At 41.0% G+C, this 8,993-nt stretch overlaps 1 non-coding gene across 1 annotated transcript; it reads left to right on the top strand.

The window, feature by feature from the left end:
* The first annotated feature begins 1,142 nt into the window (after window positions 1-1,142).
* Window positions 1,143-1,304, top strand: LOC128104875 (U1 spliceosomal RNA). Its single transcript, XR_008216165.1, has one exon. It is a non-coding gene; the product is annotated as a U1 spliceosomal RNA (small nuclear RNA).
* The last annotated feature ends 7,689 nt before the right edge of the window (window positions 1,305-8,993 follow it).

Below are 8,993 nucleotides of genomic sequence, written 5' to 3'. Positions count from 1 at the left end.
CGGGGGAGGCTTTGCCCTGGATGAGATGGGAATAGGGGTTAGGCTGGGGGGAAGGGGAGGGGAGCGAGAGGGGGGAGAACAAAGGAATCTGTGGCTGATATGTAGAACTGAATTGTATTGTAAAGTAAAATAAAATAAAATAAAATAAAAAAAAGAAGAAGACATGATCCAGACCTCTGTTCCAGAAATAAGGGTCATCAAATACTTGGTGGTAGATATTGAGATTTGTTTTAATTTTGCTTTCATTTTTCCAACCTTGTTAGGATATGCATCACAGTGATCACAGCTCTCATATAGAGAGAGTGTATACAACTTGGTGCTTTGACTTACATAGTGAGAAATGCGTAGTCAAGCTCATTAGCATATACATCTCCCCCACAGTTATATTTTGTGTGCGTTGAAAACATTTCTGAAATCTCATTTCATTTTGTTTCCGTAACAGAAATGCACACTACCATGTAGAAATCCCTTGGCTGCTCCTGAGGAAGCTGAACTCCTAACCCTGCATCGCAATGAGGATTTGTGTACTGGGCTCAGGATAAGGGGCCAAGGATCTAGGAACCATGAGACCGTTCTGCCCGCTTTGTCTACCAGCCCTGTGAGTGAACACCACTGAGAAAAAGAAGTGAAAACAGGAAACACACAGACTTCTCGGGCAAAATCAATGTCCTGTCGCATGCCCTCTTCCTGTAGGATTTCTTTCGAAACGTCTGTCGATACAGACTTTCCTTTCATCTCACCACATCTGGGTGATTTGAAGACAGGGCTTCCACATCTTAATGGCTCTGAAATTGGGATGTGTCTGACGACTGATTGCTGTAGACCTGACAGGAGTTGTATGACACACCAAAACAAACTTGTGACTGTGCTAACATTTTGCACGAGAGTGAGCAGAGAAGAATGGCTTTGAATAAGGTGGTTTGATCTTTAGCTTCGTGGTGCATCAGATCCACACTAAGCACGTGTTAAAACAGATTTCTGGAACTTTCCGTAGGCAGGAGATGCATGGCGTAAGAACAGGAATTGGCATAAAGAGCAGCGGAGAAGAAACAGAAAGGGGGAAGTAAACAGTAGGTGCTGGAGTAAATAGAGGCTTAAACATCATCAAAGCTGTAGAAAATAATCATTCAAGAAGATATGCGGTATTACCTGGCAGGAGAGCTGTCGTGATCACGGAAGTCCCTCTCTAGGAATGAGGCTTATCCCTTGCTCTCCAGATGTGCTAACCCTGTGATTTCTCCAGCAGTGAGAAACTCAACTACATATTTTGTGGTAGTGGGAAACAATGGTCACCCTCTTCCCTATGCATAGAGAGTGAAGGAGAGTGGGGAGGGAGAGGAATATTGAGGAGGGAATGGAGAGAATGAATGAGAGCAAATAGAGCAGGGACGAGAGGGAAAGTACAAGACTGTAGGTAAGAGAAATAATAGGGAAAAAATCCACAGTAGAATAGGTAAGCAATATGAATTCAAAACATGGCAATCAAATACTTATGCAAGAGTGGTGGTTTTTTAAAGTTAATGTGAAATGAAAGTAAAGTAAAAATACATTATCAGTCAAAATCCCTTCCTTGCTTACAGCACCAAGGACTGTCCCTCTCCTCGCTGGATGTAAGTCCTAGGCAGGGGGGGTTGGGGTGTGGCATCAGACTTTAAACATATGAATTTAGAAGAAGTGTGTTCTTCCCGAAGGCATTGTGGGAAAGGTCAAGCATGCAAATGGTATGACCCAAGAGCATAAGCTCAGCCAACCACAGTTTTAGCTGGATTCTCGGAAGACTTCCCAGATGTAGCCATCGCTGAAGAGGAGATGGATCTTCATAGTGAATTGTCATTTATCAGCCTCCAAAGAAAGGGAAGGGTCTTATAGGTGGCATGGCTATTTCAATTAGTCACTATCGTTATTCATCATCTATTCCCCTACCAACCCCTTAGCCTTTGTATTGTTACTGTCAACCAAAACAACTTCCAAGTACATTTCTCTAGAGTGCTCTCTGCCATTCAATTCAAGTGCATGACAATCACCTTAGGTACTAAAATAAATGTCTGTACTCTTCAAATGAATTCTTTGGTGTTGGTGGGATTCAGGTACCAATATTAGTAAAGTCCCCTAGGTGATAGCTATGGAATAAACACACTTCTTCTAAATTCATATGCTTAAAGTCTGATGCCACACCCCCACCCCCACTCTGTGATGTCTGGAAGCATGGGCTTTAGGTGCTAATTAACTCATAAGGGAAAAGTCCTTATGAATAGCTTCATTAGATATTAGAGGGAAGCCCTCTCTGCATTGTGGAGATACATTAACAATGTGATCATCTGCAAACTTGCAGAGGAGACATGAAGGACCGGGCTGCTGAGCAATTTGACCTTAGCCTTTGCTATTGTTTAAACCACTAAGTCTGCTATTATTTTGTTATGGTGACCTTACCTAAGAAAGCAACTTCAGTGTACAACCACGGCAAGAAATCTGTGACCCGTGAGGAAGCCGAAGGCATTGTGGGAAAGGTCAAGCATGCAAATGGTATGACCCAAGAGCATTATTTTCTAAGCATCAGCATCCTTGGCTGTAAAGTAACTGTAATACTGAGACTGCCTGGATGGGTCATTGGGAGGGGTAAATGGGATTAAGTGATGCTCAGAAAAAGTCTTTGACAAGACATTGTAGAATTTTAACTTATAGCAACTTTAACATTTCTTTTGCAAATGTTAACTATTGGTTTAGAGATAAGTAACTTTTCTTATTAAACAATAATAGCATAAATAATGTTAAAACTAAAACATTTGAAAGAAAAACTGCTATATGACCCAGAAATCCTATTACTTGGTATAAATACAAAGGAAATGAAATCAGTGTTTCAGAGAGGCATCTGCTCAGCCATGTTTTCTGCAGCACTCACTATTCATGATGGTTGCAATATGGAACCAACTACATGTTTAGCAATAAATGAATGGACAAAGAAAATACGGCATATATATACATCAGAATGCTACTCAGCTACTAAGAGAATGAAATACTCTTATTATTTGCTCCATTATAAATGAAATTGAAGAGTATTATGTGCAGTGGAACAATCCAGGCACAGACAGACTAACATTCCATGGTCACATGTGTTTGTGGGATCTAAATCTGTTGTCAAAGAATAGGGCTAATCTGAGGCTGGCAAGGATAAGGCAGAAGTGAGTGGGAGGGATAGACCAATGGGTTAGAAAGGAAAAATAAATTCTAGTATTTTCTACCTGGTAGACTGGCTATAGAAAACAATAGCAGACTGTGTGTTTCAAAATTTCTAGAAGAAAAGATTTTGGATGTTCTCATTATAAAGAAATATTAAATATTTCAGTTGTTGGGTATGTAAATACCATTGGTTATTACCCAACATATATCTATATTGAGATGTCACACTGTGTCCCACAAACATGCACAATTATTGTTTTAATCACAAAAATATTTTATAAGTAGTAGAAACTCTTAGAAGTTTGACCGTCATAGAGACAACACATTCGTGTGTTCAAGCCTCCCCCAGAGCTACCTACTTGCTCACACAGCTTTAGTATCTGAACTGTTCAAGATGCCTTGGTCAACCAATTGGCTGTTTCTTTGCAATGTGCTCAAAGATAACAATCAACTTATTCTTTAGATCCTTGAGTTCCATAAACACCTCTGTTTCTGCATGAAATTAAAAGAATATCAATGAAAAGGGAAATAATTTCTTCTAGACTCATTCTCCATGTAAACTGTATTCTGTTTTTCTAAGAAGTAGGAAACCATCTAAGTCCTTGTTAGTCAAAATGTGGCCCAGGAGTGCCACCCAGACCAGCTGGAACAGAATACACCTTTCAGCAAAATTCCCCAGTAATGTCCTCAGGAGTGAGAACCTACCTACATTAGGTCTCCTTGGTGATGAGACTAAAGAAGGAAGTGATTTTTTTTTTCTAGATAGATCACTGCCTGCTTAAACTCTGGGCCTGGGACTGTGTGGTCTGCTTAGCAGGCAATTTAGTTTGTTTTGAGTGTGGTGAGATTCTTATGGCAAAGACTTATGAGACCATTTGGTGATGATCCTGAAAGCCCCATTCTCACCCCCAATCCTTTGATAGAGAAGGTGGAGTCTGGTTGCTGGAGCTCCCTCCCTAAAGAAGGATGTGCCCAAGCAAAAAATGAACATGTCTTGCTTCAAAGACTGCAAAGCTTTCATTCCTATTTCAATCACAAACTCCATAGCACATCTATTCTGGTCTGTGGGTCTTTTTATCCTGCCCTGCAAGGATGCACCAGGGTAGCCCAATGGAAAATCATCAAAGCAGGGGCAATGGTTGCTTATTCCCCACATTGCTCTCTCCTGCAGTGTAGCCTTCCATTCCAGATCACCATCAGGAGGACAGACATAGCAGGATATAATCTTCAGTCCCCCAACCAAGAAAGCAGGAGAGGGCGAGCTTTAGAGTTAGTGTTAGTTCCAATAAGAAACCCCCAGGAGAGTGAGATGACTTAGCAAGTGAAAGTTCCTCCTGCGTAAGGCTGCTAACCTGATTTCAATGCCCTGAGCCTACAGTGCAAGGAGAAAAGTGCCCCCCAAAAGTTGTCCTCTGACCTCCATATACACACTCTGGCATGCGCGCGTGCACAAACTAATGACTATCATTATTAATAAAGATTTTAATACAGTAAAACATATTCTAGATATTGGTTTAGAAACTTAATTTCTTTGTGTGTAATGATAACTTTAGAAACATAATTTCTTTGTGTGTAATGATAACAACATAGTTACCAGGGATGATATGAAGTAAGGAACATTGATCTACAAAGGACAGTTGTTCTCTGAAGCTAACAGTCTATGACTGGATTCGCAGTGTCTCATCTGCCATTCTCAAATGTCACATGAGACCATGGTAATTCATTGCCAACCAAGATGTTTTATTACATGTTATTTGTTTGTTTGGGGATGGGGATTGTAGGAGTCATGTCTTTCTCCAACCATGTAAGGCCTGTAGATTGAACTCAGGTCATCAGGCTTGCCTACAAGTGCCCTTACCTGCTGAGCCATCTTCCTGGTCCATTCATCCAAATTTTAATGAGGTAAAGTTCCTGGGATATAAAATGTATCCATTTTCAGTGCACACTGTGTTGAGATTTAGAAAATTCGTACACTTACAGCACATTTCTTTCACCTCCAAATGTTCCGATCCCCATTTCTATAACCATCATAGGCAACCTCTGCTGTGTCTCTATAGCCCTGCCTTTTATAGAAACTGAGTTTCGTGAAGTCAGGAAATACGTAGTCCTATAAGTCTGACTACTTGCACTTCAGTGTAATGACTTAAACATCTGTTGCATATATCCAAAAATCGTTTACCTTCTGATTGTAGAGTGGTGTTTCATTGTATGAGTTTTGTCCATTCAACAACCAGTGAGGTGTTTGGATGGCTCTGGCTCTGAGATGCTTGCTGTGAAGAACTCTGCTACCATTTGTGCATTTATCTTTAGCCCCTTCTATAGAGTCTAAGAAGTAAAGTAAAAAACTGGAAACGGAAGGCATTATCTGACCATAACAAAGGCTATGTGTGAAAGGCCCACAGACGTCACCGTGTGTAGTGGTAACAATCCGAATGATCTTGCCTCTAATCTTGAGAATAAGACAAGAGCTCTCACTCTTAGCACCTGTGTGCAGCATAGCACTAGAGCAGTTCTCAACCTTCCTAGTGCTGCAACCCTTTAAAACAGATCCTCATGTTGTGGTGAGCCACAACCAGAAAATTATTTCGTTGCTACATCATAACTGTAATTTCGCTGCTGTAATGAATCTTAATGTAAATATCTGGTATACAGGATAGCTAATATGCAATCCTTGTGAAAAGTTATCCAATCCCCAAGGGGGTTGTGACCCACAGGCTGAGAATCACTATACTCCATGTATTTGCTAGGGCAATCAGGAAGATAAAGAACTGTCATCACTGAACTTTCATCCAGTATCTAATGGAAGCAGATGCAGAGATCCACAGGTGAGCACTGGGCCTGGGCTTTTGTAGTCCAGTAAAAGAGGAGGGAGGGATTATATGAGCAAGAAGGGGTCAAGATCACGATGGGGAAACCCACAGAGACAGCTGATCCGTGCTAGTGGGAGATCAAGGACTCTGGACTGACAGATAGGGAGCCTGCATAGGACCAAACCAGGCCCTCGTGAATGTGGATGACAGTTGTGTGGCTTGGTCTGTTTGTGGGGCCTCTGGTATGGGACCAGGATTTATCCCTGGTGCATGAACTGGCTTTTTGGAGCCCATTACCTATGGAGGGATATCTTGCTCAGCCTTGATGGTGGGAGGTTGTCTTGGACCTGTCTCAACTTGATATGCCAAGCTTTGTTGACTTCTCATGGGAGGCCTTACCCTCTCCATGGATGGGAGAGGGGAAGGAGGGGGAAACTGTGGTTGGTTTGTAAAACGAAAAAAAAAATTAAATAAAAAAGGGGAGATAAAGAAATAAAAAGCACCCAAACCAGAAGAGAAGAGGTATATGTACCTAGGTTCACAAATAAAAGTCCTTAATATATATAAAACTCCAGATTCCTCACATGAGAAATATTAATAAATGAATTCAATAAAATTTCAGGATACACAATCAACACCAAAGTCAGTTATGTTTCCATATGCTAATAAAATATTTAAGAAAGAAAAACTTTTAATCACATTTATGACATACTTTAAAAATCAAAGGAAGATGTTGAAAGTTTTGTTCACTGCAGTCTATCGTATTTTGATAGTACGCTGTTGTGGGTTTTTTAAGATTTTTTTTTTTTAAGCACGGTGGGTTTGTGCATGTGTGTGAGTGCAAACCTCTTGATGTAGGTGCGGGGAACAGAACTCTGGTCCTCCACAAGAGCAACACATGGTCTTTAGTGCTGAATCATCTCTTCAAGACAGATTTTCTTTTCCTAAAGGAGAACTGTTAGTGTATCATGAAAAGTACCTTGACCTTCAGCATGATTAGTACAACCAAAAGCAGGTGAATTGTTTATCAAATTTACCCTAAGTTCTCAATGACCCTGAGACCTTTCGTGTCACTTTTAACACTAAGTGATGTCTGCAAAGCATCTGTGCCCCAGCCTCTTATACCTGAGCAACAAAGTGATGCCAGAAAGCAGGCACACAAAAGCCTATAGCAGCGCTTAGGAGATGCAGTTCTAGAAACTGTCTGCCTTTGTCAGAGTATAATATTTACATAAGGGTAGAGCAGGAACTGTACATGTTTAATCTTAAACCCTGGCGTAGACACATTGTCTCTCTTTTTTTTTTTTTTTTTTTTTTTTTTTTTTTTTTTTTTTTTTTTTTTGGTTTTTCGAGACAGGGTTTCTCTGTGTAGCTTTGCGCCTCTCCTGGAACTCACTTGGTAGCCCAGACTGGCCTCGAACTCACAGAGATCCGCCTGGCTCTGCCTCCCGAGTGCAATCTCTCTTTTTTTTAGTAGTGGATTTGATAAAAGAACTCAAATTCTGGCTAGTTCTCACAGACAGAACTATATTCTGATTCCATGTAGCAAAGCAAACAAAGGCTTTCCTGAAAGTTAGAAATCTCCCCCAAGATACTGAGAAAAACAAGCAGTTCACTGTGTTTTAAAGAACTCTGGGATGTTTTGATAGATTGTTTTTCTTGCAGATACAATGCAACACAACAGCTGGGCGTATATTTTAATTAGTTTAAATGTAGGCATATGGAACACCCTAAGAGATACAAGATTGCCCACTGTTAAGATTCTGTGCATGCAGTCCTGATAGTATCTCATCCAATTATTTAAGAAAATTAAAAAATAATCTGCATCAGCTGCTCATATTGTGTCCTCCATGTCCAAAGAGGATCAACTTTCTTTCAAAGCAGTTGTAAAGGCTGCCATTCTCGATTAATGAGGGAAAACACTAGTCATTGCTCCAAGTTTCTCTAACTTTATCAGCTAAGGATGCAAGAAAAGGTGGGTGTCTATCACTCCCGCTCCCACCCACCTCTGTCACCACTTACAAGAACAAGAGGGAAGGGAAAGAAAAGACCACACCTTAAAAAATGAATGACAATCAATGGAATATTTTGTTCTGTATTGTATTTCCTGATTACATTTTACCTGGGAACCAAACAGAATGAAATGTAATGAAGAGTTCCTCAGTCTCTCTTGCTCTTCTTCCCAGCATGGACACGCACGAAGGCTGTCCTTTTCCTGGCCAGAGGTCTTCAAAGGCAGCACTTTGAGTCTGTTTCTAATTTCCTGTCTGCCCAAACCCCTTATTAGGCGAGGAAAAGAAGAGGGAGCGTCCCCTCCCATAATAATTCCTTGACAGCCCACTATCACCCTGGCCAGCCACCTAAAACCTTGAGTGGACATTCAGCAGGTTTTTTCCCCCTACATTGACAGCCACATTCCCAGGAACCTAATTGAAAACTGCAGGGTTGCTCCACAGTGCAGTTCTCTGAAATATCTATGCCACCTCCACTGGGTTTTTATCAATCTCGAGGGTAGAAGCTCTCACTGGGAGGTGAGTTTCACTAACCCTCATTTTATAAGTAGAAGAAAAGAAGCCAGAGCAAAGAAAATATATAGGCCACTCTCCTGAAAGCCGTATATCAGCTCAGCCAATTTCTTGCTCCCTATCGAAGACTAATTTTCCCTCTGAACCTGGAGAAAGCTAGGGTTGCCTCTTTCATGCAGCACAAAAGAAGGGTGTCATTCATGCACACCAGTCCATGGAAGACTTCTGAGTCAATGTGGATTACAAAGGGACAATGAGTCTGGGGAGAGACAGAACATACTTGAAAGCAGACTGTACAAGGGGAAAGGACCCAAGAGACCCTTTAATAGATGCTTATATCATCCCAGACTCTAGGTTTCTTTCCAACAAAGGTTTTCTCTACTGGAACTGTGCTCAGGCATGCACAAATGGACATCCCAGATTAGTCAATTACCCAAAACAGTTTTAAGTTAATTTCTCTAAGTTTTTTGAAGTTTGGTTT

This window comes from Peromyscus californicus, unplaced genomic scaffold (genome assembly GCF_007827085.1).
Source record: "Peromyscus californicus insignis strain IS unplaced genomic scaffold, ASM782708v3 Scaffold_8__1_contigs__length_139910024, whole genome shotgun sequence".
NCBI classification, from domain to species: Eukaryota; Metazoa; Chordata; class Mammalia; order Rodentia; family Cricetidae; genus Peromyscus; species Peromyscus californicus.
This window is presented reverse-complemented; position numbering and strand designations above follow the sequence as displayed.